This window comes from Tympanuchus pallidicinctus, unplaced genomic scaffold, assembly GCF_026119805.1.
Source record: "Tympanuchus pallidicinctus isolate F22 unplaced genomic scaffold, pur_lepc_1.0 scaffold7, whole genome shotgun sequence".
NCBI lineage: Eukaryota > Metazoa > Chordata > Aves > Galliformes > Phasianidae > Tympanuchus > Tympanuchus pallidicinctus.
This window is the reverse complement of record NW_026294791.1, coordinates 28,654,539-28,682,032: the sequence shown is the minus strand read 5'-3', so window position 1 is coordinate 28,682,032 and position 27,494 is coordinate 28,654,539. Positions and strand designations below refer to the sequence as shown.

The 27,494-nt window shown below is 39.5% G+C and overlaps 1 long non-coding RNA gene across 1 annotated transcript; it reads left to right on the top strand.

The window, feature by feature from the left end:
* LOC128072190 (uncharacterized) lies at nt 1-26,713 on the top strand. Its single transcript, XR_008202160.1, has 3 exons — nt 1-16,099; nt 16,131-17,462; nt 17,846-26,713. It is a non-coding gene; the product is annotated as an uncharacterized LOC128072190 (long non-coding RNA).
* Nucleotides 26,714-27,494: the final 781 nt, after the last annotated feature.

Genomic DNA, 27,494 nt, shown 5'->3' with positions numbered 1-27,494 from the left:
TATTTATTTATTTATTTATTTTACCATTGGTATCATTCCAGTAATTTCTCATTTTCTTCAGCTCCCATGATAGATTCTTACTTATAAACAGTGAACTTTTGCCAGCAAAATTGTAAACAATCTTACATGTGGCTTATCAACCTGCTGGAGATTAATTCTATGTTTGTGCTTTCTTTACAGACCAAGACTAAGGATACTGGGCGTGTAGTTACATACAGTAACTAATGCATTTACACAGATTTTCTCTGAATACGTAAATAAGTGTCACAATTTAGAGAGAAAAGTGATGACTTAAAAGACTTAAAAGGCATGCTTTTCCTATCCTACCCCAAAAACAGAGCTTGCATTAACAGCAGATTGAATTATTTTCCTGGGACTTGAAATTAGTTATGTATGGCAAAACTTCTGGGCTAAATTTTCTGTGTAGATCTAGATGCTCCTAAGACATTCGTATGCCACAGCCCTATTGTGAAGTTAATTCTGAATATTTTAGCCTTTGCCACGGTCAGACTGTAGTTATATCAACTTTTAATACGCTAATTTCATTGCAGTGGTATTTTATTTTTTCTGGAAAGTTTCTAACGTATTCTCCTTTCTTGTGTAGAGATGCATCAGCATCAACAGAAAATGGCTTGTTGTAACAAGAAACATGAGATATCAGGAAGCTTATTTGCCTAAGGCAGAGCAAGGGAGAATGAGAGAAGGGGGAAAAGGAAAATGAAAGGAACGTAATTATCTTCTCTGGAAAAAATCTTACTATGCATTCCTGTGATTCATTTCAATCTCTTCTTTTATGCACACCAGCCCAATGTGTGTACTAATACAGTATTCAAATGCCAATTTACCTCCCAGTGACAAAATTTGGAGAAAATTCAGTATTATGTGTCACCTACGTGATGTGAAAAGAAGCAATGCTTAATCAAAACAGAAGTAACAGTATTGCTGTCCTAGGTATGGGCGAAGATATCTGAATTTCTTTGTTTTTTTCAGTTCTGATTTCATGAACAAGCTGACAGAGTACTCAACAGCATGAATTTCTGGTGTGTAAAATAGGAAGTGAATTGCAAATATCTTAACACCGTGTTCCTTGTCATAAAACCCAGAGGCTGATATCTGGTCCTACATCCCCAACTTTTGCAACACCACTATGCATAGGTTTGGTGCAGCTGCTTCGGAAACCTGCTGCTAGGTACTTTCTGCAAAGTGTCACAGTAGTTCTGTTTCATTGCTGCTGTGATAAAATCAGCCAGGTCCTCATCTCTTCTCATAGCAGCAGCTGGTCAGGTAATCAAAAATGTGAGATCAAGAGATAGATAAATGTTCTCATGATGTTTTTTCTTCTCCCTCCAGATGTGATTATGCAGCAGAATGTTACACTTGGTTAAATGTGAGCTGCTGCAGGCATTTGACTGTAGAGTTCAAATTAACTGCAGCAGGCACTGGAGGTGGATAGAGTAACAGACATATGCAGCTTGCTGTATGTCTGAAGGGAGAAGAATTCTGTGAGCTCTAGGAGTAATAAAATCTGATTTTCTAGAGGAGTTGGTGTTTAAAAGCTTTTTGGCATGGTTTCAGCATTTGAAGATTTTCTGCCTGTTCACCAGTGTTGAAGATGTAAATGCATGCTAGATTGCTCTCCCTTTGGGAAAATTAAGCTCAGATACAAAAGCCTAGAGTACCATAAATAAAAAAAAACAACCCTATGCTATTACTGATGATCATGACATTAGTTAATTGGATTTGCATGATAAATGATTGCTACAGCATTAACTCTCCTGATAGAACAGTTCAACTATGAATCAGTTGGTAAGAGCCTCATTTATTGATGTTACAACATGATTTCTGAAGAAAATCAAATGATAATTCAACTAATTAACAGTCAGTAAACACTAGATAGGTCTGTGTGACATCAAGTTATATCTGTATTTTATGTATTGTAGGAGAGTCTTATGTGGCTTATCAGTGTTCATACCGAACAAAGGCTTATTACATTATGAAGTTCTAAAATTACTGATATCTCGAAGACATTTCAGCTCAGTGGCCTGAAACCGTTTTGGACAGAAGCCAGTTTTGGTAGACTGAACGCCACACTATTCTTGACAGGATACAGGCATGGATATTGGTAGCAAAATTTTGCTTTCATTGTGAGGAGTGACCATACTGGACACCAAATAGTGCCTGGACATGGCTGTAGCAAGGGCACTGAGGAAATCCCTAAGGTCTAATGGCACTATATTTAGAAGTAGGATAAATGGCTGGCATGTTTCCTCATTTGATAGAGCCCGACTTTAGCAGGAGCAGGGAAATGGCTGTCTCTCTGTACTTAGCGCTGGTCAAGTACTGTGTTCAGTTTTGGGCCCTCACTGCAAGAAAGACATTGGTGCCCTAGAACATGTCCAAAGAAAGGCAATGAAGCTGCTGAAGGGTGAGGAGTGGCAGAGGGAACTGGGAGTGTTTAATCCAGAGAAGAGAAAGCTCAGGAAAGACATTATTGCTCTCTTACAGCTACTGGAAGGGCTGCTGTAGCAAGGTAGGGGTTGGTCTCTTTTCCCAGATAAGTAGTGGTAGGACAAGAAGTAGGGCAGTAGACTTTTAGTTGCATCAGGGAAGAGACAGGTTAGATATTAGGAAAAATGTACTCTCAGAAACGTGGAGATGTGGCACTTAGAGATGTGGTTTACTGGGCGTGATGGTGATGGGCTGATGGTTGGACTAGATGATCTTAGCAGTCTTTTTTGATTCTGTGATACTATGAACTCTTTCTGATGGTTTACTTCATCCTGTTTGGCTGAAGCCTTAATGAGCTTATTTTTAGCTAGGCTATAAGTATATCTTATCCGTGACCAAAAACGTGTTTTATCTGTGACCAAAACTGACAAAACTGTAACAAAACGGAGACAGCATCCAGCATACATGTGAGTGAAGATTAGCAGTAGTGAGATGCTGCTTTCTTGGATTTTCAAGAAAGAAATAAAGTTCCCCCAGGACCAGTTTTGCATATCATGAGAGTTCAAAAGGCAACATCATAAAACTTAGCATTGATACGTGTGGATTTAAAATTGCCAATGAAGGCATTTCATCATTGCATGATTTCAGTGCAAGGTTTTATCTGATGATTTCTTTCTTTCTTTCTTTGCAAATGCTCTGCTTTATTTAAAAATTTCAAAGGCATTCCTTAGGGGATCTCAGTGAAAAGAAATAACTATTACCTTTACTGGTTTAAACATGGACAGCATCCTGCTATAAGAAGAAATGATAATCTGTGATATCTTTGAGTACTGCTAGCTATTTAAAAAGGATTTCGGTAATTATGAAGGGTAGGTCTCTGCAGAGGAATTATTTTACTTGATCCTTTTGTAAAAACAGCAAGCTGTTAGTATGGTATGCTTTCATCTCAAATTGAGATAAAATATTTAGTTCCTTGCAAAACAACTGTCCTTAAGGCATTGCATAAATGGGATAATTTAAGAACGTTTTAACTATGATTTCATTATGAATTATTGTTATACCAGTGAAATGGCAAGAGTATGCAATTATAAAACAAACTTAATTTCAAGATGTCATTTTAATTAATTACTTTAACATGTTCAAAACAAAGATACTGTGTTGGGGCTTTTTTTTCTTTTAAGACATGTTTAGATGGTTTTACGCAAGTTTTGTATGAGATTGAAACAAGAAGACCTGAGTCTTCCACCCACCGTGGTTGAGGTTACTCGCTTACATGGTTGCATGGTTGAAGTTGCTGGTGCTCTTACTGCTTGTAGAGCCTTACTCAGGTGACTAGCTTGAATAAGAAGAGCAATAGCATAAAAATAATTTTTACAGGACTTTGACCATAAGGAGGTTTGTCATGCAGTTGGTACTTTGGTGGGAATATCTGAGATAAACCCAGCTCATTAAAAGCCAGCTTAGGTCTCTACAGTAATCACACTTGGCACAAAGTTTCTTTTTCTTCTTTTGGCTGATTACAGTGAGAAAAACTATTTGGTTTTAATTCAGTGCAATTTCTTGTGTTCTTCTTTCTCTTCTATTATCTGTAACAGTTACAATGGAAGGGATTCTAGGTCATCGAATAGAGTTTGTTGTTATGGCAGTCAAGCATATAGAATTATTTTTTTTAGGTTTATCATACTTTCCATACTTGTTACCCTCATCTTGTTTGAAGCATGCCTGTTTGAACTCAAACTACCAATGAAAAATTGAAACATTTCTTAATACAGTAGTTGACATAAATTCACAAAGTCTTTCACTTGAAGTAGTTTTGAAAGGATTATTTTTTGTTTGAGTTCTTGCTCTTTTACCAGTGTGCTGTTCCCTTAATCTTTCCCAGCACTGTTCCCACATGGTATTGGGTAGATCCCATTTTTCTCATTCATTTTATGTTCTACTCGTAGTTCTTGGAAATCTTCTTTCCTTCCTAACAGCAGAATGAGAATTGCTCTGTTCTGAAATACTGATTGTAAAAATTCCTCTTGCACTTGAACTCAGTAGGTGTTGAGCATTATAACTTAAAGGCAAAAACTGTGGCATATGCTTGATTCAAAATAATGAAATACTTCATGTTGATTTGTAGCTTTTCCAGCTTGCATTTAATTCTGTGAGAATCATTTTACTGTGCTGGGGACTCAGACTAAATCCTTCTGCTCATTCAAGAAAGTTGCAAAGTTATAATTTAGTCCAACTGATATTATTACCTGTGTACCTTAAAGTGGAGCCTATTATGTAGCTTCACATAGCTTAGTACTGAAAGCTGGTTTGCATTCTGCAGCTGAGTTCTCTAGATCCTGTCACCACATTAAACAGAGCAAATTGTGTGGAGGCAATTTGATTTTTCTTTTCTTTCTTTGCTCACAAATGTCTAACCACACAGCTATACAGTCTCTGGAGAGTTTAGCACCCATAAGTGACTAGTGGAATAAGAGTTTTATAGTTTTATATTCTGGTTTTATAGTACTGACTATCTGCAAATGGTCTAAGAAGACAGTAGGTCTAAAAATGAAAATTTAAGGCCAATGAAGTTTTTTTGTAATTTCAATCTTCTGCACTAAAAAAGTATTCTTCATTTGCAGAGCTTTTGCATATGGTGAGAATTACAGCCTGATATATCTGCAGTTGGTTGCACAACAGAGCTGACTATTCTCTGTAGTCCGGTCTGGTAACTGGTACAACATTTATTGAAAGTTATCTGCCTGCTGCTGTGAGTTCTGATTGTATCACTCAGGTCTTTTTTTTTTCTGAACCCATCTTCTCTTTTCTTTTTTAAAAACTTATTTAAAAAAAAAAAAATAAATGGATGGAAGGGGTCAGGAATGTCCTTTAACTTTGTAATTTGCGTGGGAGAAAGAAATACAGATGAGATAAGTATAAGAACAGTTGGCATCATAAGAATTTTGAAGATGTGAGGTACCTGTTGCTTCTTAGCCTCCGTAAATTAGGAATAAATATTTTTTGACAGCACTAAGTCTTGTGGTGGTGTCAAGATATATTGGTGCCAGTAATGAGTTTCCTTTTTTATCGGAATCCAGTTGTTGCATGTAGACCAACCGTCTTTGGCTGTGTAACTTGTTCTCAAGTTTTATTATTTTTATTTTGATTTCTCATTCCCTTATTCATCTTCCCATGATTTGAACTGTTCTGTAATTGGAATTCATAGGATTAGGCACTAATATTTATAACAGAGATCAGGTTAAAATCCCATTTTGAAATAGGATGAAGTATTCATGTCTAATGATCTATGTGATAGCAGCTGCAGAAGAATGGCTGTTTAAACTGTTCTCTCCCATTAAAAAATGTTCAAATACTTGCACAAAGCTTTAAAAGCCATTGCTTGTGAAGGTCATAGCATGTTACTTCTGTAAGCTGATTGGAAACAAACCACTTAGAACCATACAATTCACGACTGCTTATCTTTTGGTGAACTCAGCTTGGAGTATCAAAAAACGAAGGCATACCAAACTGCTATATGTACTAAGTTTTCTATGTTTGCTTATGCCATAGCTATTTTCTAAGGATTGACACATATGAAAAATGTTTGTGCCTGTTGAGTTCACTACCAAATTCAAGTTTTGAGTACAAACAACAAAGATATGCCTTTAAAAACGGCAAAACACTGATTTCTAAGTAAAACCTTCTCTGCATCTCCTTTAAGCTGTGAACTTAATGTGCTTTCTGTTGAGGTCAGTGGCAGTGGCCTTGAAGAGAGTATGTTCAGCAGCTTCAAAAGGGGCATGATTTCATATAATACGTTACTTATAATTTTAGTTACATAGTTGCAACCTGCCTTAAATTAATGATGTTGTACCAGCTACATTCTAATCCACTATGTTTCATTTATTATTTTTACACCAATATCAATATTTAACAAAACACTCTTTTGCAACAAAACAGTTCCAAGCCTGAAATTAGGTACTTGAGTAAGAATGACTTATTCTAAAGTTGGAATTTAGAGTTTCTTGGAGGCTATGAAAATAAGGAATTCAGTCTCTCTGACATAAAAATATTGTGTGAATTATCCCCAGCAATTGAACTCATCTTTCACACATTCACAGTGTGCAGAATGCAATCCAAGAAAAGGCAGTAGAAATGCTTATATTTCTATTGCACGTTCTTTTATATGGATTAGTATCTCAAGGAAAGTTACAAAAAGCACTTCAGTTTCAATGAAATCAATGACAAAATCAAATAACGGAGGTACAATTCCATGGAAGGAATATAAAAGCTGCCTTAAATTAAACACAGATGTCTGTTCCAATGGTCTGGGCACAGGCAGCAACTCAGGAGTCAGATTTACAACATACTTCCTCTTCGCCAAAATTACTCCCATCTGGAGTGATTCACCTTTTACTAGAGTAAAACCTGCATTTATTTAAGGCATGAACGGTTACATTTCAGTCTGATGCCAAAGGTGAAGTTCTTCTGACAGACTGCATCGGTGAAGTTTATCTACTAGAATGTTTAATACACTACTAATAATCTTTTTGCGGCTGTGGCAAACTTTTAAAAACCATCTTTTATTCCTTTACTAAAATAAAGATTGAAAGGCAATCAGCATACAGATCACTCTACCTGAGAGGTTCAGTCACTCAACTCTTCTTTTTTCGAGCGCTGTCAAATGCCCTTGATGGTTTCCAGGAGGGGAGCTGGATTACAACTGAACATGGATAGACCTGGTCTCAGATTTACGTCTCTGTATAATGATGACCCTTGCAGAAATAGCTTCAGACGAGTAATAGGATTATCATAAGGGAATTAAAAAATTCTGTTCATTAGTTTGAGCCAATGAAGTTGCAGGCTAGATAGAGATTTAAAGGATTTAGTGCGTAGATATAATTGAGAAGGGAGAAAAACAACTGGGCCTAAGCAGAGATACAAATGGGCACCTTGGAATTACAGAGTAAGGTGTATTAAAATTATCAAGATATATAAATGAATTGTAAAACACAGTGTGAGAACCATTTCTGTATATAGGAAAGCTGCTATTCTATATCTCTATTTGCCTTTTAAACATTTGAGTTGTGATAGGACTCCTGTTTATAAAAAGGATTGTGCCAATATTGAAATTACACCTATCTTCTTGTGAATGTAAAAAAAACATACTTTCAGAATGTAAAAGGAAGGAAGCAGAATTTTACTCTGTGAAGAATTATGAATATAATGTCTATGTGACAGTAAGAAACAGTTAAATTTGCAGCAGTTTTCAATGGAAAACTTGTAATTAAACCTCTGCTACAGTGGCTCACATGCATTTGGATGCCCTGCAGCCAGAAAAGTCCAGCAGTCACCCACCACGTTGCTCAGACAAGTTTAAGGAGCATTGTCCTGTGGAAATAAAGACAAGTGATGGCCCCAGCAGTGCCAAGATGTGTATGTTGTGGTACCTTAACTGAGTCCTTCTTCTTCCCTTCAACTCATGTCTTGTTTTCTCTGTGCAGTAGAGCAGAATTGTAGCACCCAGACAACTTAGCAGGTGATTGCCTACCAAGCTCTGCTCAGTCAGTGGTAAGTATATTCATATGTTACTCTATTTGAAATCTTACTGTAATAATTCCTTTTAAGTTCAAAGAAACCCTGTGAACTACTTTTGAAAGAATGAGGATTAGAGCACCATGCACAAGTGTTACTGTGCTCTGCAGTCCTTGCCTTTGAGCTGTCTCTCCACATAAAGCACGTTATCTGTGGCTGCTAACTTTGTGCTCTGTGCAGCTTTAGGGTTACAAGGCAGGCCAGAATCACAGTCCTCAAGCCCAGAAATTCTGATTCAGGGATGAGTCCTCCTTGCAGTGAAGGAGGACCAAAGTAGGGAACAAGAACTGAATATAAGCCCATGAGACCTGATAGCATGCACCCTCAAATGCTGCAGAAGCTGGCGATGTCACTGCAAGGCCACTGTCACTGTCACTAGTGAGGCATGTGTGGGTGCTGTGTCCAGATTCCCCATTACAGGAGGGATGCAGGCTTGTTGGAGTGAAGCCAGTAAATGGACAGAAAGGAACTGTAGCATCAGTTGTGTGAGAAGAGGAGGGGGTGTGTGGGCTCAGCCTGCAGAAGAGAAGGCTCAGAGGGACTTTATCAGTGTTACAAATACGTGATGAAAGGGTGGAAAGGTGGAGCCAGACCTATCCACGGTGTCCAGTGAAAGGAAAAGAGGTAATGGGTGGTAGCTGAAACGCAGGAAATTGCCTTTGAATGTGTATATGCATATATGCATTCATATTTACATATATATGGGGGGTGGTTGAACGGGGATAGGTTGCCTGGTGAGAATATGGAGCCCTCACCCCTGAAGATATTCAAATCCCAGCAGGGACCCTGGCATCTGCTTGAGAGGAGGCTGGGCTGGCTGATCTGCAGACTCCAGCCTCAGCTGCTCTGTTGTTAGTTAATGAAGTAGAAACAGTATAACTGTATAAGGAACAGGAGCAAACTTGAAAAACAGTGTTGCTGTTTTCTTAGTAATCAGACTATAGAGAAGGATAACAAAAATTAGTTTTCACTGTGTCAATAGACTCTGATTAGTTCATCCTTAAAAATAACAAAAGAAATGTGTTGGGGATCTGCAAAAATTTTCCACCTAGATTTCTGCATGAAAAGACGAAGCAAAGCATAACTGTAGATTTTCCTTACATCTTCAAATTTAAACGCAGGAAGTTGAGATCATGGCTGTATTTTGGGCATTTAGGGTGCCTAGATGCTCTGTGGCCTGGAGAAAGACCTAGAAGCCCAGAGGACTAAAGGAATAGAATCTGACCTTGAGGTATAGAAACTTAAGGGCCAAGAGACCAAGAGGGAGGCCAGGTGGCTGGATAAGAGACCTTGGGGCTTTAACGGCCAAAGGGAGGCCTACAGGTGTAGAAACTTGGAGACCAAGAGGCCCAAAAAATCTGTATTACTTTTCAGCACATTTGCCTTATTTATCTTAGCAGACTCAAAGCTCACACATTCACATTTGTACACATTTGTTCTTTCTCTCTTCATTTATTTTTCTTTCTTGCTTGATTAGGTTTCTATTTGCTAAAAGCCCCAGGCTGTTTCCTTACCGGATACACTTTAGCTTTCAGAGATTTCAAGTACTTCAATTTTTCACTTCCTTGCATGATATTTAAATGTCTTTTTATGAGATAGTTGTTAATTTTTAATGGAAGATCCCATTAAATTGGAAAGTTCACTAGCAGTGTTCCAAAGGGCAAAAGCAAGATGATAAAGAGTAGTTCACACTTGTATATAATATTACTGTTTTCAGCCAGTAGCAGGTAGGCAGAATTCATTTTAATGAAGAAGTAGTTGGTGGGGCTTTTCCAAGGCGCAAATGGAGGAGGACTTATTTATGGGAAAGAGGGCAAGCAGGGGATTTCTAACTGTAAATTCATCAACTTCCAGGTCTTCTCTTTCAATACAGAGTTGCATTATGTTTGAGTATTACCTAATTTGAGTATGATAATCAGTGTAATTATTTTTAAATCTTTGAACATGTGCTTTTATCAATTTCATCTGTTTTTTTACAACATGAAACTGTTAGCATTCATTTCTGTCTGTGAGACAGCATTATTTTAGGAAAAAGCCTGGATATGACAACCTCAGCCATAACTCCATCACCTCCTTTAGATTTTCCTTTCTACAAATCACAAATATGTATGTTCCTGGTGTGCCATATGGAGAGAGCCTTTTAAATTAGCATGGACAAAAAGCATAAGGAAGTCTAGAAAGGCCATTTTGAAGTGATTTAATCTACAACTGATAATTTTCTTAACATTTTTTTTCAAGTTTTCTTTTTATTTTTATTTTTTGATGAGATATCACTTCTACAGCATTAGGCTAGAAGGTGCTCTTAAGGTTTTTAATGTAAAACTGTGTTTTGTCTGCTAGCAACAAGTACAGCATGTGCCATGATTTCACAAAGAAACCTATTAAATTGATTACTAGCGTTATTTTGTGATAGTTTTGTACTTAATTATGAGTACTTGCAGGAAGATTTACAAAATTATTCTTGTTTATCATGTCTATCATTCAATAGACCTTTGTTGCAAAAGGGTGGATTAAGTCTTGGCATGGAAACCAATACTAAACCAATTAGGAAAACTCTGCTTATTTGCATCCTTGTCATTAACTTGATGAAAATTAAAATGAGGAGCAGGAAGAAGAGCAGTGAGTTTCTTGTGTCTGGTTCATCACAAAGCTGCAATGTTATCCTTTTGCAGCTCCAAGCATAGCAAGCCTGAAAATTTTATCCTGCATTCAGGTTCTTCACAAAAACTTTCAGAACGGCCCTCTGCAACAGAGCAAGGCATGTTTTCTGGGGATAGCTCTCAAATCACTGGAGTGAGACTTCCATCTTCTTACTGGCCAGCTATCAGTTCATATTTTTGCATTTGTGTTCTATTTTGCATGTTGGTCACCCAGTGCAGTCCCTCTGTCAGGCAGAGCCACATACGCACAGGTAACACCCTATTTGGAGAGCGATAAGGAGCAGGCCGTCCTCATCTCAGGCGGCCATCCTGCAGCACTCCTCTTTCCTGGTTCCTCAAGGTGTGTCTTCCTTGTTGCCCTACAGCAAGGGCTGCATCACCATTGTGTCCCTGCCATCTCAGATGTTGATGCGCAGCAGAGAAATTTTTTGGGTCCCATCCATGCTCGGTGCCACCCACAGTGTGTGAGGCTGGGTCTCCTGATCTATTGAAGTCTCTTCCAACCTGAGCTGGTCTGGGCTGAGGTTTGAAGTGGTTTGAACACGAAGGCAACAATCTACTTTGCACCATTACATGTGCAATACTGACCCATAGAGGTCAGTGTTTGCCTTTGAAAAGGAAGAGGATCGTGTGTCTGAAGCACATGTCACCTAACATGCAGTTTGCCTTCCTATCTGCTTCTACTGATTGATCAGGATTAATAACGTACCACTGTCTTTCTAAGCTTGGAAGGTATGGCTGAGAAAGCAAATGTTAATACATTTTAAGTTTTGCTATCTAACATTTTAAAGGCTGAAATATGGTATTTAAAAAATATCACAAAATATTTGCAGATCTATCTTAAAATAGGGAGAACCTATCATATCTGTAGTTACAGTGTTAAATTTATTTCATGCAGTCATCTGAGTGGACATGAGGAATGTTGGCAGCAACATGCTTGTAGGGTGAAACTTTCCCACTTCATCATGAGACCCGCGTACCGTGGTTTGTCTGTGATATTACATGAAAGTAATTACATATGAACCACTTGCCTTTGATTATGGAGGATACTTTCAGAAATGAAGCCTGCAGAGTAATTATGACTCAAGAAAGAATAAAAGTCACTCTGAAAAGAATGAACAAACGTATTTTGTATCTTTTGAAAGCATTTTGAAAGTATTTTGTAAGGACTGTCTTCTCAAATGTTATTAAAATGAACCCTAGTCAGTGTTACCTAAGCATGTTAAAAATGATTAGTTTTGGTTTGTTTCTATATGGTTTTGCATGGTAAATGAGGTAAGAATGGCATTGGTTGCCCCATGTTTACTTATTTTTTCAAGTGTGTCAAACTGCCCCCAGGCTGTGCACATTGCAGTTTGTAATCATGTGAAATGCGTTTGCTGACTGGATAAAAATCTTACCAAACCATAAACGGAAACTTTGTTAACCAAAATAAGCATTCCTTTGCCTATCAGGTGTGACAGCTGGAAATCATTTTGAGCTGTATGGTTGGCTGAAAAACTGAGTTCCAGCGTCTCGAGCAAAGAAACCACTGCTGTTATTCACCATATTCTCTAATTGGCTCAATTGCTTGTTGAAGAATAACTATTTTTCTACAAAATCAAAACAATTACCAGAATTGGATAATATTTAGTATTCATTTTATTGTGAAGTTTATATGAATGCTGCTTATTAATAAAAAGTTTGCAGAGATATGGCGCAGTCATTGCTTTTGAAAATGTATTAATGGGAATCTTCAGCTGAAGTGCTTATGCCCCTTCTCTGGTATTCTTTCTTCCTCTATGAATAGTGCTTTTACCTACATGTTTCTACATGTTTTGAGTGTGAAGTGAGAGGCTCTGATATGTTGAAATACTCTGCTTGCATCTGTGTGTATCCTAGCTGTCTGTTTGTTTTAAATTAAGTGTTTAAGATGATAGTGCACAATTTTCTGAATTTACATCTTAGAAAAAGAAATTACTGTGCTTTAGATCTTCCTTCAGACCTGTAACCAGAAGGGAGCACTCTTACTTAAGGCACAGAAATGTTCTCCTCTGACATTAGTTTCTGCTGTTTGCCCACAACAATTAGTAAAGAGTGAGTGTGGAATTTTTCAGCAGTGCACCGACAATCTCTGTATAGATTTGTTGCCAGGTATTGGGAGATCTATTTCTCATAGTCACTATAGTTGTAGCCATTGCTTGCTGAAATTGAATGAATGGCAATTTTGATTGAGATGGAGTTCTGCTACTGAATTCATGTAGGGAACTGGCATGTATAGATTTCCAATGCAGTGATGTATGTCTTTTATTGCATTTATTTTTTATTACTTTTTCCTTTTTACATGAGTTGTGTGGTATCACTAATTTGGGAGTGCCACTGTTTTCCATCAACCAGGTGAGAAGGATTCTAAAAAGACAGGGATCTCCTACAGAGAGTCCAGCAGGGTGCCACAAAGACAAGTTAGGGATGTGGAGAATCTCCTATACGAGGAAAGACTCAGAGACCTGGGACTCTTCAGCCTGGAGAAGAGGAGTCTGAGAGAAATCTCATCACTATGTATAAATATCTAAAGGGTGGGAGTCAAGTGGTTGGGGCCAGGCTCTTTTCAGTGTTGTGCAGAGACAGAATGAGAGGCAATGGACAGAAACTGGAACACAGGAAGTTTCATATTAACATGAGGAGGAGTTGCTCCACTGACAGAGTGGCAGAGCAATGGAACAGGCTGCCCAGAGAGGTTGTGGAGTCTCCTTCTCTGGAGATATTCAAGACCTGCCTGGGCACTGTCCTTTGCAACCCGCTGTAGGGAACCTGCTTTAGCAGGGGGATGGAACTTGATCTCCAGAGGTCCCTTCCAACCCCTACAATTCTGTGATTCCGCGATTATAGAGATCTGTTGTGAACACTTGTAACAGATTTAAAATATTTTGATGGAGCAGGTTAGTCCAAAACCAAATTGAGAAAGCTGACCTGCAAGTCACTCTGCTGCTCAGTAGCTCTCAGCAGCCATGTGCAGGCAACTTGCGAGGGCTTGTGTTCCTTCCCAAGGATTAATCAATGCTCCATGCACAGTTTAGCCAAGATTTTAAAAGCAAATAGGAACTGTGTGTTGTCTCAAGAGAGTGCAGGCAATGCAGGTAACCTCCTGCAGCTATTGATTTAATGGGTAGACAATAGTAAAGATGACTGCTAGCTGCAGGTAGTACATGGGTGCTTGAATACAGGATGTTATATGCGAGTTACTCCAAAAGCAATGCCTCCCATGCAATAATGTTGCCCCACAATGTCATGGAAGTGCATATGAAGCACTGGAACTGAGTTCCTCCATGCAGAAAAAATGGCATTCATTTACATTCATTGACACCTGTGAACATTTATGGAGACCAAACAGTGGCTGTGAGCACAGTGTGAGGTGGATGGTAAGTTTCAGCAGCAGTGACAGCAACAGTGGATCGCTTCTGCTGGTGCAGATCTTTATGAGTATGACATAGTGGTTCATGTCCACTGCTGCAGAAAATGTACGGAAGTGACTATGCTGAAAAAGTGTGTTTTGCAGCTGAGAATTTGCTCTATAAAATAATGTTATTGTTCTCTTTGAATCTGTCGCAGTTTCCATGGAAATAAATTGGAGGCATTACTTTCAGAGCAACCCAGTTCTTGGTCTAAAGAGGCTGCACTGAAACATTGCTGTCCTACTGCTGTATACCTGGCTCACCCTGAGTTGGCCGATGTCTCCAAGAATGAGAGTGCTTGGGTCTTGCATTAGCACTGGAACGGCTGCGTGGTCCATCCTCCTCTGAGCAGTGCCCCTGAGACTCCATAGGAGGTATTTCAGACCTCTCTTTTGTTTGCCTGTCTTAAAGAAAATCCAAACAAACCATTTCTAGCAGTGAGGGGAGTGCACTGCTGCTCATTTCCCTAAGCTCTGTCTCAGATTTTTCTCTAATGGTAGTTACTCTTCGAAAGTTTATTTGAAGTTTGAAAGTCATGGGTAGCAGGGAAGCCTGGTTCAGATCCTTTCTGATCAACTAATTGCATATCTTGTCTTTTTGCAGTGTATCGAGGGCATCTTATTGGTAGATCTGTGGGAATACACCACAGGAATGTCCTACTGCTCATGCTTGTTCTCTGCATGCAAGGCTCAGGTGGAGGTTTGTATGTAAGGGTTGCAGTTGGAATGCGGAGAAAGTAAATTATTTTAAACCTAAGAGGAAAAGGGTTGCGGGAGGATTAGGAATGTCTGGGACAGACATACGAAAGGGGTGGGCAGTTATTCATAGGTCCTAATATAATAATGCACGTCAATATGTGATTCAGATGTAAGTCTGATGAATTTATAGCAAAATGAGGAAATAAACTGGCAATGCAAACAGGTATTTAATCAGCATATAATCTCAGAAACATGTTTGGAAGGAACACTTCATTGGTCATTAGGTCTGTTTCCCTGCGTCATATGGAAGAGTTCAGTTATTCTAAGCCACTCCTCCTTGGATGGGTGTCAGACAGTTGCTATGTCCAATGCTATGTCCATTTCTGGACTGTTTGCTGCATTTTCCTTGTCATAGAAACAAAAGCATTGAAATGTAATGTAATGTTGTTATACTCTGCAAAATGACCACAATTCAGGTTCCATGTTTACTGCTTCCCCTGCTTACAGTAATTTCTTACTGCTACTACTGCTTACAGTAACTTCTGCCTAAGTATTGTAAGTGGATAATTAATCTTGTAATTTTGTTTTCTGAACAGGAGTCCTGGAAAATGTCCTCTGGCAGTTGAAATTTTGGCTAGTTTGTGCTTTTTCTGTTTTAGCATTTTACTAAAGCTTCAATATATGTGTATTTTATATTGTCTCATATGATTATGTGCATATATATATTCCTGTTCCACACCCATTTAGACATGGCAGATGGTGAGTTCTAGAAATGATTCTGTTTCCTTGGAAGAACTGAGTAATTACATTAGAAGTTTAATGAGTTGAAATTACTTTTCTAGTTAACATTTGCCCTTTAAGTGTAGAGAATTCTTTGAACAATTTGGGCCTTATTTGTGTGTGTTCCTAGATGAAATTTTGCAAAGGAACTTGGGGTTTTATGTCTTTGTGCACATTTTCCGTGGGGTATTTTGAGATTTAAATTTCAGTGCTTGTTACTGAATAAACAAATCTGATTCCTGTTTCATTGCAAGACTGTAACTTCCTGCCGGGAAGGCCCAGGGCAGGCTTATGGCAGCAAACTTCTGGCAACCAAGAATGTAGCCCAGCATTGTGATGTTCAGGTACCTCTCTTTCTGTGGAAAGAAATGGAAGAAAAACACACACAGAGCATTTCAGTAATCTGCCATGAGCAACACTCTCAATCACCGTTTTCAAACTATTCACTTTCCTTAGTTTAAACAACCATCTCTGTCTTTTCGATGTTGTTTTATATTTGTTTATATTTGTTTATATTTATATTATATTTGTTTTATCAGGTGCTAGCTTTTTTTTCCCATTTGCTTAGGTTGCTTATGGATTATGAAATTAGTACAGGTTGAATGAATGTAAAGAAAGACTGTGGACATGAATTTTGCTTTCCAAATGATGTTTTTTCATTATCCTCTCAAGATAATACAGGTCCATTCTTGTACCAGCCAAGGGAACTCTTGTCATCTAGTAAGTCTTGGTCTAATTGTGGACCTAGAGATGGAGGAGCAGCCTGGGCTACCAGCCTTTGCATCTCTGGCCTTTTTTGAGGACTTGCTATCATGGCAGCTCTTGAGTTCTGGATCTGGTCTCCCTGCCTGCCTGGGTTTAGCACCTTATCAGCCCTCAACTACAAGTCTAGGCAGCTGAACCTAGTCATTTACAATTTCTGCTAGTATTGTTGCCATAGAATTGTTTTCATGTTCTAGTCGCTGTGTTGTGGCTCTGCTCTTTTTCTGGGTGAAAATTTCTTTCTTACTTTCTAAGGATAATTATGTATTTATTCATAGCATCCAATATAGGGCAAATTTGAATTAGGAGATGAACATTTTGAGAATTTATTCTTGAAATAGTGGAACACAAGATTGTTTCAATTAGGATGAGCAACTGACACACCAGTCAGATGTGTTGGATGCTATCTTGTTTAAATATGTTGATTTTAATCTTAAATAATAATAATAAAAAATATTTTTTTAAAAAAAAAAAGGTCAGATTCATAACTAGTTTTTCCTTTGGGAATCAAAATTCTTGGTACAAAGTATAGTGATTTGATCAAAATTTTGGTGTTAGCTCTTGATCTAAGTAGTTTCAACATGTTCTTTGGCTTTGCTCCTTTACAGTAAAAATAATGGGCTAATTGCCTTACCTGACTGACAGGTATGTCAGATTTGCAAAGTTAAAAGATACAAAGTGGCTATAAATAGTCCCCCAGCCTTTTCTTGTTTCTTTGGGTATTTGCTGCCTCATTTAACCTTTTGAAGAATTCCTTTGTTACAACTACCAATCAGCGACCGAGGAGGATTCTTGTCTAGTCTGACATGGTATTAATGGCATTTAGCCCAACGGTATTATAATCTGGCGGATTCCAAATTCTAAGGGAAAGAGAGCTTTCCCTTGTCCTGGAGCTTTCACCTTCTCTATTATTTTAACTAATACATTTCTTGTTGGCTCTGATTCTTGCTTACTTCAAGTGATGTTAACATGTCTGTGCTGACAGCTCTTCTCTTTTTTTCCAGAAACCTCTCAAGGCTTTGTTTGTATCAATTATATTCCAGTACTGTAGCCTAGTCAAGATTATGTCTTGCAATATTGCATGAACCTGAAGGCCAGCCACTTCAAGGGTGTGTATACCTATGGGGGATTGTTTTACATCCCTTTAGGGAAACCTCTGTCCTCTACTCAGTTTTCTTCTCTGAAATGCTTGTATATCAATGCACACAGCATGGGGAGTAAACACGAAGAGTTAGTGGTGTGTGTGCAATTGCAGGGCCATGGTTTCATTTGCAGTCATGGAGACATGATGGGACAGCTCAAATGCTGTTGTGGATGGCTAAATGTAAACAGATAAGCAAGGCAGGGCAGTGGAGTTTTTCCTTATGTGAAAGAACAACTTGAATGTATGGATCTCTGTCGAGGAATAAGTAACGAAAAAAGTGGAGAGCTTATGGGTGAGAATTAAGGGGCATACAAATGTGGATGACACCACTGTGAGTGTTTATTACAGGCTACCTGATCAGGAAGAGGAAATTGATGAGGTCTTCCACAGATAGCTGAAAGTAGCATCACAACTGTGGGCACTGGTTCTCATGGAGAACTTCAACCACCCTGGTATTTGCTGGAAAAGCACCACCGCCAAGCACACAGAGTCCAGAAGATTCCTGCAGTGCATGCAAGATTACTATCTCATGCATTTGGTGCAGGTGACAATAAGGAGAGATGTACTTCTGGAACTTGTTCTTACAAAAAAGGAAGAATTGGTTGGAAATGTGAAGTCTGTAGGCAGCCTTAATGCAATGACTCTGAGATAGAGAAGCTCAAGATCTTACATGGAAGAAACAGGGCAACGTGTAAGAGCACTGGAAAGTATGTGGGCCCAAACAAGTTGGTTGACATTCTAAGCTCAAGAGTGGTGGATCCCTAAGAGTAAGAAATCAGGCAAAGGTGGCAGGAGACCTCCGTTGATGAGCAAGGAGCTCATGGAAAAACTCAAATGAAGGAACAAATCTATGGAATGTGGATAAAGGGTCTGACCATTTCAGAGAAATATGGGACTGTTGTCTTCTTTAAGTATATCAATAGTAAAAGGAAGACTATTGAAAATGCGAGTCCACTACTAAATGAGGTAAGTTTCCTGGTAACAGAAGACACTGAGAAGGCAGAGTTACTGAATGCCTTCTTTGCTTCAGTCTTTACTGCTAAGACTGCCCCTCAGGAACCCCAGACCTGGAGATTCTCAGGAGAGAGTCTGGGGAAAGGAAGACTTCCATTTGATGAGGAGGATCTGATCAGAGATTATCTAGACAAATTCAACACACAGAAATCCATGGATACTGATGGGATGCACCCATGAGTACTGAGGGAGCTGATAGAAGTGATTGCCAAGTTGCTCTCTATCGTCTTCAAAACGGGAGAGGTGTCTGAAGACTGAAGGGTAGACAGTGTACTCCAGCCTTCAAGATGAACGAGAAGGAGAAGGCAGAAAACTACAGGAAAATCAGCCTCACCTCTGTTCGTGGATAGGTGATGGAACAACTTGTTCTGGATGTCATCTCCAAGCAATTGGAAGAGAAGGAGATTATCAGGAGTAGTCAGCATGGATTCATCAAGGGGAAGTCTTGCTAGACCATTCTGGTAGCCTTTTATGATGCCGTGTCTGGCTGGATAGGTGAGTGGAGAGCAGAGCACCTTGATTTTTGCAAGGCTTTTGACACTGTGTACTGAGACTGTTTAGGAGGAGAAGACTGAGAGGTGATTTAGTCAATGCGTATAAATATCTAAAGGGTGGGAGTTGTGGATTCTCCTTCTCTGGAGATATTCAAGATGTGCCTGGACACTTTTCTGTGCAACCTACTGTAGGGACCCTGCTTCAGCAGGAGAGTTGGACTAGATGATCTCCAGAGGTTCTTTCCAGCCTCTATGATTCTGTGATTTGAGTTGTCCTGTGGGGAGCCAGGGGTTGGACTTGGCAATTCCCTTCCAGCTCAGAATATTCTATGATTCTGTTGCACATCCGACATGAACAAGCCACATTTCAGTTACTTTTATAGTTCTGATCAGAGAACTTAAGAAAAGCATATCAGCCAAAGAAAACGTATTAGCATCACTCGGCTCAAGTGCGTTGAATGAGTGCCTTGAAATGATTTGCTGGAGAAATGACACCAAAAGAAAAATATATAAACTTCTCATTTATCTGAAACACCTGATGCAGTAATATTTTTTCTCAAGAAAAAAATTGGTAAAATTGTATCACAGAGATGCAATTCCAACAAATAAAGGGACTTCTAAATAGCAAGTGAGGCATAGCTAATAAGGAAATACTGCAGTGGTGATGCAAGGGGTACAAAAGAAGATGAAGGAGAAATGAAGTCTTAAGGTGAAATGAATATATATTGTTCTTTCCAAATGCAATAAAGAATCACAGTTTTATAAGCAATTGAAAGTGGACTAAATGCTTTAAAAAGACCTCAACTTCCTTCTCCGTTCTTTTTCCATCTTGTCAACAGATAGAGATGCTGCAAGGGAACACACACTGCTTGTAGTAAACTCCAGCAGCCCCAGGGTCAGAGATAACTAGTTTGAATTGTAGCAGGATGCTGTGAGATATGTTGTGATTGAATAGGCACATCTGGAGCCAACGTGGGGATTGCAAGGATGGCTTAAAGCTTCTTTGGAGTTATCCCTCTCCAAGTTAAATGTATCCCACAGCTGTTCATGAAGATTGCCATTATTATCCTTTCCTGTATTTTTTCCATGTTTAGAATTTTATAAAGTGAAATAATTTGGACAGGATTTTTGGACAGAGGCTTTCTCTCATTTTCTGTGACCTTCCTTAGCCTCATCAGTGTGATTTGAGAATCTTTCCCCAAATGGCTAAATAAAGCTCTGTCTGATAATGGAAAAACTCATTTCCATGTTCCAGTAGTTTAAGTCTGAACTTGAAGTCCAGCCCTGTATTTTGGCTTCTCTCTGCTGCAGCAAGAAAACATTTATATGAAGGCAGTGGAATTGGCTGTCTCCTGTTTCAAGGTATTTGCTGTACACAGTTGCATATTTCAATAGGTTGTTCCAATATAAATATTTTAAAAAGGATAGGAAACCCCAAACTAAGTGGACAGCAATTTCCAGAGCTGCTTCACAGAATGCCTGTGGCAGGAAAGCTCTTGAGTGTGAAGGAGTAGTGTACAGCATGTTATCAAAAGATAGAAGATAATTGCTAGGCAAAACTGCAAAACACTCCGGCACTCACGTCTCCTGTGCTGATATCCAGACTGAAGAAAAACAGGCTTGGTGTCAGGCTGTGGGGGGCTTGCTGCAGGAGGGTGGGAGGGAGCATACTAAACCACAGTTCTTCCTCTCTGCTCCTCAAAATGTCAAATGTAACTATTTCTCTTTGCTGTTCTGCACCACATGCATGATATTATTCGAGAATGTAAGCAGCCAGAGCACATCAGCACCCAGTCACGTCTGCGTGGCCTGTCTGCCCTGCGGCGATGCATCATGCTGCGGTCAGTACTGACATGGCCATGAGCAGGAGATGGCCGTGTCTGGGAGACCTTCCTGCTCCTTGGGCCGTTCCTTTCAGGGGCTTAAAGCTGCCTGAACACACCAGATAAAATTAGAAACTCGTAGGGCCATTATTATTGTGTGTGAATGTTATTGCCTGTTACCAATGAAACAGAACTTTGTGCTTACAGCCAAGGAGTACTACAATATTGAAACTTCCTGCTTTGTTTGCTTGTGAAGCGTCATCACAATGGTTTGGAAATCCAGCACAAGGAAAAATAGCAATTTCTGGTTTGGTTTGTCATCTTACTGATCTGCTGTGAGTGCATTCTCTGAAAGAAAAGAAGCGCTCATGCTCTGAAAGCATATTTTGCCTTTTATTTTTGGCCAAGAATAGTTACTTTAATCTCGTAAATTGCTGAGTACGTATAAAGTTGAAAATCTTCAGAAAATAACATGCAGCCCATACTAGGTACAAATCCAGTTTTGTGTGCCAGACTGATTCCCAAAGAAAATCACATAAAAACATATACTTTTTAAGATTAAGGAAATTTAATTCTCTTTCCTCTTCCCCTTCATCTAGGCTAACTTACAACTTCTGAAATTGAAACTTTTTTTTTTTTTAACTGTTAAAAACCTGTTCAAATCAGTATTTGCAACATTAGTTGCTCTCATTTATGTGCTATGTGACTCCACACAACCTTTTTCTGTAGTGATTGGCAGAAAAGAGACGTGCTTCAGAAGATAATCAAAATGTGGGGAAAAAAAACCTTTTTTGAGTCAAAATAAAAGCATTTTCTGCTTTTTGTTGAAAAATTAAAGAAAAAAGTTCCTCTGGTTTAACTTAGTGCCACATTAAGTTGTCTTATCTAATAATTAAATTAATGATGTATTTGGATAATGTTTGAATTTTTAATTTGAAGCTTATTGGAATGATTTTGTTATGTTTGAAGTGAAACTTCTCAGTTACAGATCTCCAAATTCTGTTGAACTTTCTTTGTTCTGTCACCCTTGAAGTGAAAATAACTGATTATCAAAATCAAAATTTTGGGCTTTTTTTTTAATCTTCCCCTACCCCGAATTTATTCTATATTTTGTTGCTTGGAGGGGAGCTGAGGATGGTGTAAGTCATGCTACTATGCATAAAGTCTATTAATGGTTTTTGGGGGGCCCACCCTTGTTCTATATTGGCTTTCTTTTCATTAGGTCTGACATTTGAGGGCTGACTTCTGAGAGGTGCTAGAAAGCACAAGGGAGCCGTGTAGGTCTGTGCTGCATATCCAGAACACCACACCTGTGGTGTGATGGCTGAACTACAGGTGCAGCACCTGCCTGTACTGTGTGAACCTGTGTTACAGGTCAAACTCAGCCACAGATAAGTGAGATCAGTGACGTTATGCTGATTTATAGGAGAAATGACTTTCTCCTATAAGTTTCATAGAGTGAGGCACACTGTCTCATAAGTAAACAAATTCATTCTGATTGTCAGACAGTGCTACCACCAGACCTCAGCTTGTGTGTGCAGAGCCAGTGACTGATGCCTTGGATGACCTTGGGTGTTTTGGCAAGATGGATGTTTGCAAGCACTGACTGCCAACTGTTGTTTTATTGCTTTATGTAGTAAAGATGTGATCTGTATTTCCACCTTGTTATTGGAAACAATCGGCCAAGTTGTACAGGTAGTCAATTTAAAGTATGTAGTTTCAAAATTGCATAAGCAAACCATTACTAGAATGCACGCTTCCTTATGATGCAGTTTCCTAAACTCTCCTTCCCCACTACCATATCTTTGGTATTAGTAGGGAAAATGGTGAATCGTTTCACTTCAGACATAGGTGCCATTAGGTAGCTGTCATGTCTACCTACAGCTTGCCTCCTCACTTCCCTGCATCCTGCAGGCCAACATGAAGTTTCTACATAGTGATAAGTCAGTGTACACCTGTAGTCAAGTTTCAGGCTTGAAATAAAAGATTTTAGAAACCAAATGGTGCTTGCAAAATCTCTAGACCACTTGTGTTTAACATCATCTTGAGAACCATGTGTGTTTAGCATCATCATGCTTAACGTCACTGGAAGACAAAGGGACATGACCAGCTTCTTTTCAGCGGTCTTTGGAGAAATAGTCATAAACTGGAGCACAGGAAGTTCTAAAGGAGCTTATTCATGGTGAGGGTGACAGAGCACTGGAACAGGTTGCCCAGGGCGGCTGTGGATTCTGCTTCTCTGAAAATATTCAAGACCTGCCTGGATGCTGAGCTGTGTTGCCTGCTTGCTGTAAGGACCTGCTTTGTAGGGGGCTGGTCTCGATGATCTCTTGAGGCCCCTTCCAAGCCTGTGATTCTGCCACTAAAATGTTACCTAATTCAGGAAAGGATTCCTACTGCCAGAAGATGATTTCTTCAACTATTCCTTCTAACTTTGCGTTCATATTTTCCTACTGGACTCATCATGATGGTGTCAAAGTACTTTGTCAGAGATGCAGCTTTGAAATCCAGTGGATGTGTCACATATTTGCTGTTGCATATACTAGCCTGGGTTTCTTTTCCTTGCTAACATGGTGCGAATGCATGTAGCCACTTAACAGCGAAGACATGAATCACAGCCTATTGTATTATTTTTTTTACTCATTTTTTCCCAGCTTTCTGATTCATTCAAATGGAAGAAATTTCTATGGCAAAATTCAAGGTGTCAAAATATCCATCCCAAGAATACAATGCTTGATTGTTTTGACTGCTGTAATTTCCTTCCTGGAAACCATGATGGTGGACCAAACACTGATGACTTATTTTCAGAAAAGAGAATTTACTTGACTTCTTGGAATTAGTAAGGTGATATGTAAAGGATCTCCAAGTTCTCAGAAGAGCAAACCGGATAGCGACCAGTACGAGGATTTAAAGAGAATAGCGCTGAACTTGTTTATTTCACATGAACATTATATCCAGAAATGGAAGAGGTCATAATTGGTGTGTGGACTTCAGTGTACTGGTAATCAAGAAAACAGATTGAGTTAACGTGATCATCAGTGTTTAAGTGCAGATTACTCATGGCAACTTGTTGGCCTCATTGCAGCGTGGTAGATAAAATTTCTTCCTCCTTCAGGAGTAGTTCAAGTAAATGTGTTACTGTAGGTCATTTTGCCTTACAAATGACTTGGCAAGTGAGATTGCAGAAAATGGTTTAAATATGTGATAGCATAAAGGTAACTGATCAAGAAGCAGGAAATTTTTTTCTACTATAAAGTATTTGATGGAACTAAATTTAATTAAAATTTCCATCTTCAGACTTCTCACAGTATTGAGAAATGTTTCACAGATCCAAGTCCTTGTCTTGTTGGTCCAACAGTGCTGTAAGCGGGGAACCTCCAGTGTTTTCCAGTTCACTTCCCTGCAGCATCTTCAGTTTCTGGCTTTTGCAATGCAGGCCTTAATGGCTAGAAAAGGACCCTTGGGTCTTCCAACTCTGACTTCTGCTTTACCTTTAAACATGGCTAGATGAGCTAGTCTGAAATACAACTGAGTTTAAAATATTTATTCCTTTAGATTTCAGGCCTCTTTGTTTTGTTTTGAAACAAACAAAATCGTAGTGCTTCATTGCTACTGGGGTGCTTGTGCCTGATTTAGAAATCATAGCACAGATGGAATTGCAACCCACCTTTAGCTTACACCTTCAGTGCTGAGGCTGAAAGACCCAAACTACATAAACTGTCAATTTCTTCAGCTGTGTTCGTGGAAACTACAGAAGTTCTGTAAATCTCCCTCTTGAACTCTTAAACCTTGTATTGAGGAAGCATCACACTTGCAGCAAAGGTTATAGGAGGCAAGGCAATGCACTGACACAGTAGAAAACCATTACTGGCTGCAGGGAAAGCACAATTCTTTTTCTCCCCTGACTTACAGTTATCAATGCATGGGAGAACGTGCAGGTATCTTATGTTGCTACCTCACAGCAAGCAAGTGTAGGAGAATTGGATAAAAAGATGATGTCTTCCAGGGTCTTCTGTATATTAAAAAGCTCTGCATCAGCTTTCCAGATCAGATGCTTCCCCTGATGTTTTGCCCAAGGTGAGTAAGCTTGCTGAGCAGCATATCTGAGCTGAGTGGCCCATGCTTGGAAGTCCCTGAGCCGCAGCCTTGATAGAACAAATAGGTTCTACACAGACAGGAAAACTGGCTTTAATCACCCTTAGTCTCCCAGAGAATGTCTCAGATTTTCTTACAAGCTCCTGGTTTCTGAAATGTCAGCCAGAGGGCTGTCTCCTGTTATGAAAATAGAATTAAGATAAATGTCTTACTTCTAATAATTTCAATCTCTATCAGGTTCCTGAAATTCTTCTAATCTCTGCTGAACTTCTCACAAAAGCTCTGGTTTAATGGCCTTCTTGCTGGCCTTAAGATCGATTCTCAGTGTAACTTTCGGACAGTGTTACGGATTTAATTTTTCTTAAAATTCTAACTAAAATCCTAATGCAGCTTTGGTATCAGTGGCAGTTGAGTTTCCTGAGTATCTGAAAAGAAGTCCTAAATCATATCCATAAAAAGGAAAACTGCTGTGATGACTAGCCTCTCAGTTGAATAGTAACTGAGCAATAATCTGCACATGTTTATTTCATTTTGAGCAATCAGTCTCATTTTAATCCTCACTTAAAGGCAGAATGTGCCCTGCCAAACCACACTCTGGTGGGTTTTATAGTTTTCCTTAACCTGGGGTCAAATTGCTATTACTGCAGGTATTACTGCAGGTATTTGGATCTGAAACTCAAATTAGAAAAATTAGAATAAGAGAGAATATGGGAAAGACAAGAATAAAACAGTATGATAAACTCATATTCATCTCTCTGGTGAGGATAGAAGGATTTATACTCTAATCTCTTTCCTAAAATATAGTTAATCTCCTTTTAGTAAGGCTTAATAACTCCAATCATATTTTTCAGTGAGGAAAAGTGGCAAAGTTAATTTAACGCTCTAGTTGTAAAGCTATTCCCCCTAATATTTATTTTAAAAGCTATAGACATTTAACACCTTAGTGACAAAATGCTTTCTTCCCTTTAAGCATTAAAGAGAGCCACTGTCTGCAGTGAGCACTGTTCTTGCTGCTGCTGTTTGCAAGGAATGCTCCTTGTTGGTGCTTGTCTCCTGTAAGACACACCTGTATCTGGTGGGATCACTGTGCAGAGCTATGTGCTGCAAGGCTTTGGTGACCTGTAGAGAGCAGCTCACTTTGCAGGATGCTCTTGTGCATTTCATCTCATCTCATCGCTTCCAGGGAATGCAGAAAACAGGGAGACTCACTGCTCTGCACTGCCTTAGCCATTGCCCCAGGACTATTTTCCTTCCTTATGGCCTAGGTGTATGCATACACACATGTGGATCCACATGCTCTTGGACTGTGATTCTTTATGAAACGTATATATGTGAGAAAGAACCCACAGCCCAGAAACAGCTGCAAATGGAATCAGTTCAAGCACCTTTACTTTGTCACACCACTAAGAAAACAACATGCTGAAAAATGTCTCTTCCACCCCATCACTTTTTAAGCTGTCTTATCCACCTGCTTCTGAGCTCCCAACCAGCTTGTGCCAAATATGGCAATAAAACCTTTTTTTGCTGTATCACCCCCAAGGCAGTAGGTATTTTTCCATACAACACTGAACCCTGGAAATTCTGTTTTGTTGCTTTCGATACTTGTTCAACAAACTATGGGAATATCTGCTTGGTGAAGTTTCTTGCCATGTTATCAGGCTTCAACATTTTCTCAGTGCTTTGCTCCATTGGCCAATCTAGTTTTAAACACGCAGGACTGTGAGTGTGCTTAGAAAAAAAAACAACAAAAATAACAAACATTCCTATCAGTTTTGTTAATTTTCTGATAAATTTTCCAAACCTCTATGTGGGGACCAAGGAGGTAAATCCCTCCCCACTGTAAGGGCAAAGCTAGTCCGAGAGTGCCTCCTTAGACTGAATGAATACAAGTCTATGGGGCCAGATGGCGTGCATCCCAGGGTCCTGAAGGAGCTGGCTGAGGTGGTTGCTGAGCCGCTCTCCATCATATTTGAGAAGTCGTGGCTGTCAGGTGAGGTCCCGGATGACTGGAGGAAGGGTCACGTCACTCCCATATACAAGAAGGGGAGCAGGGAGGACCCGGGGAACTACAGGCCGGTGAGTCTCACCTCCGTGCCTGGGAAGATCATGGAACAGATCCTCCTGGACAACATGCTCGATCACATAAAGAATGAGCATGTGATCCGAGACAGCCAGCACGGCTTCACCAAAGGAAGGTCATGCCTGACTAATCTTGTGGCCTTCTATGATGGAGTGACGGCATTGGTGGACAAAGGGAAGGCGACCGATGTAATTTACCTGGACCTGAGCAAGGCCTTTGACATGGTCCCCCACCACATCCTCATCTCCAAATTGGAGGGAAGTGGATTTGATGAGTGGACGAATTGATGGATAAGCAATTGGTTGAAAGGCCGCAGACAGAGGGTGGTGGTCAATGGCTCTATGTCCAGGTGGAGGCCGGTAACAAGTGGTGTCCCCCAAGGGTCTGTCTTGGGACCGGTGCTCTTTAACATCTTTATTAATGACATCGATGAGGGAATTGAGTGCACCCTCAGCAAGTTTGCTGACGACACCAAGCTGAGTGGTGCGGTT